This window comes from Schistocerca cancellata, chromosome 8 (genome assembly GCF_023864275.1).
Source record: "Schistocerca cancellata isolate TAMUIC-IGC-003103 chromosome 8, iqSchCanc2.1, whole genome shotgun sequence".
In the NCBI taxonomy this organism is placed as follows: domain Eukaryota; kingdom Metazoa; phylum Arthropoda; class Insecta; order Orthoptera; family Acrididae; genus Schistocerca; species Schistocerca cancellata.
In genome coordinates, this window is record NC_064633.1 from 521941635 (window position 1) to 521944332 (window position 2698).

The 2698-nt window shown below is 47.2% G+C and overlaps 1 non-coding gene across 1 annotated transcript; it reads right to left on the reverse strand.

The window, feature by feature from the left end:
- Positions 1 to 1232: 1232 nt before the first annotated feature.
- Trnas-uga (transfer RNA serine (anticodon UGA)) lies at positions 1233 to 1307 on the reverse strand. The gene has a single exon. It is a non-coding gene; the product is annotated as a tRNA-Ser (tRNA).
- Between the last annotated feature and the right edge of the window lie 1391 nt (positions 1308 to 2698).

Below are 2698 nucleotides of genomic sequence, written 5' to 3' on the forward strand. Positions count from 1 at the left end.
TTTCAGGACGAAGTTCAACAAAGATCCACCAACTGCTAACTCCATTCGGCGATGGTATGCGCAGTTTAAAGCTTCTGGATGCCTCTGTAATGGGAAATCAACGGGTCGGCCTGCAGTGAGCGAAGAAACGGTTGAACGCGTGCGGGCAAGTTTCACGCGTAGCCCGCGGAAGTCGACGAATAAAGCAAGCAGGAAGCTAAACGTACCACAGCCGACGGTTTGGAAAATCTTACGGAAAAGGCATTTCTTAAACAGGAGATTGGAAAACCGATGGATCGGTCGTGGTGGAGATCATGATCAACAATTCACGTCATGGCCTCCACGCTCTCCCGACTTAACTCCATGCGATTTCTTTCTGTGGGGTTATGTGAAAGATTCAGTGTTTAAACCTCCTCTACCAAGAAACGTGCCAGAACTGCGAGCTCGCATCAACGATGCTTTCGAACTCATTGATGGGGACATGCTGCGCCGAGTGTGGGAGGAACTTGATTATCGGCTTGATGTCTGCCGAATCACTAAAGAGGCACATATCGAACATTTGTGAATGCCTAAAAAAACTTTTTGAGTTTTTGTATGTGTGTGCAAAGCATTGTGAAAATATCTCAAATAATAAAGTTATTGTAGAGCTGTGAAATCGCTTCAATCATTTGTAATAACCCTGTAGTGCCCACAAGGAAATCAAAAGTCAGGTGGCAGACTTGACGTGAATAAGACTGCCCTCGGCACAACAAGTTGTCTGAGACGACTTAGGTCTAAAGTGTCGGTACAGCCCAGTCCTCACCACAGGCTCCCCAGTCCATAACAATGCCAGTGCGAAGTCACGCTCAGGATGAGCGTCCCAAGTGCAACCCACTGAAGGCCAGATTCCTTTCCAGTCTGAATCCGAGGACGAAGTTTCTATGCTCCTCACTTTCCATCAAACTCGGTGAACTCCACAAAAGCTCAAAACAAGGGCTTTGTGCCAATCCCAAGACTCCACGAGCTCCATGTGTCCCCTCTAACTCATCTGATCTACCCGTCGGCAAATCCTAATCAAAGTTAATAATATTCTTCTCTTTCCTGGAGAAGCAGCCAGTTCCTGACTCGTAAATTTCTATGCAGGGAGTAGAAGACATTGTGCTCCCGACATGTTTCTTCCCACGGCCACTTTAAGCAGCTTGTTTTGAGAATGAGATTTTCACTCTGCAGCGGATTGTGTGCTGATATGAAACTTCCTAGCAGATTAAAACTGTGTGCCGGACCGAGACTCGAACTCGGGACCTTTGCCTTTCACGGGCAAGTGCTCTACCAACTGAGCTACCCAAGCACGACTCACGCCCCGTCCTCACAGCTTTACTTCCGCCAGTACCTCGCCTCCTACCTTCCAAACTTTACAGAAGCTCTCCTGCGAACCTTGCAGGAGACGCCGGCACGGTAGCTCAGCGTGTTCGGTCAGAGGGTTACGTGCTCTCTGTAATAAAAAAACTGAGTTAATCCATCAACAACGAACTTCAATGGATGTCTTACGACGTCCGCCCCGAGCAGATGCAACGAAAAAAAAGCGAACAAAATGAGATTTAAAAAACAAAACAAAAAAAAAGTTGGTAGAGCACTTGCCCGCGAAAGGCAAAGGTCCCGAGTTCGAGTCTCGGTCCGGCACACAGTTTTAATCTGCCAGGAAGTTTCATATCAGCGCACACTCCGCTGCAGAGTGAAAATCACATTCTGGAAACATCCCCCAGGCTGTGGCTAAGCCATGTCTCCGCAATATCCTTTCTTTCAGGAGTGCTAGTTCTGCAAGGTTCGCAGGAGAGCTTCTGTGAAGTTTGGAAGGTAGGAGGCGAGATACTGGCGGAAGTAAAGCTGTGAGGACGGGGCGTGAATCGTGCTTGGGTAGCTCTGTTGGTAGAGCACTTGCCCGCGAAAGGCACACAGTTTTAATCTGCCAGGAAGTTTCAGCATGTCTTGAGTTTCTGTTTAGCCATAAAGTGAATAGCACATTTATCACAGAAATCGTTATCTGGACGGCCGAATGTTACACTGTGTCTGATCAAAGGCCTCACCTAAACTAAGAGAAGTGCTATTGTGTTCCAACATAGACCATTTCAGAGATGCCTTAATGTCGTGTTCCATCCTAAAATTCCTTCAAAGTCCTGAGGCTCCCCAAAAACCTCGGTAAGCACAGGGACAACACCACCTGGCGGCTCCATTGACAGCATCCAGTCCATGGTGAACATGGAAACTCGTGGAATTTTATGGCCGCTCTCCCTGTTTACAAAGGGCGTTTACAGCACTGTCGAAACACCTTGGCTGGGCAACCTACATATCTCCTGCACCTCTGCACCTGCCGTGGTAGAGGTAACTAACTGGTAGATCCAGTTCCCTCTGTTCGAAACATTGTCCGCTGACTGGTCCGAGAAATCCTTAGGACCAGTGTTCTGTCCCCGGTAAGAGCTTCGAGGTCGTTTCCCTAATAGCTGCACATGGCTTCCAAGCCCCAAACGTCTACTGCAAGATTTACTGTTAAATCACTAAAATGCCTGCTCGTTCCCAACTCCAGGAAATACTGTTCGAAGGAGAACCACCATAAGGATCCTGCATGTATTAACAACGTACATGCTCCCATTAATTTCTACTCATGTTTAAATCTTACTGTTGTCTCACAAAAATGATGTCTTGGGTGTAAAATCAACATTAAAGAGTAGCCTTGAATATGAAA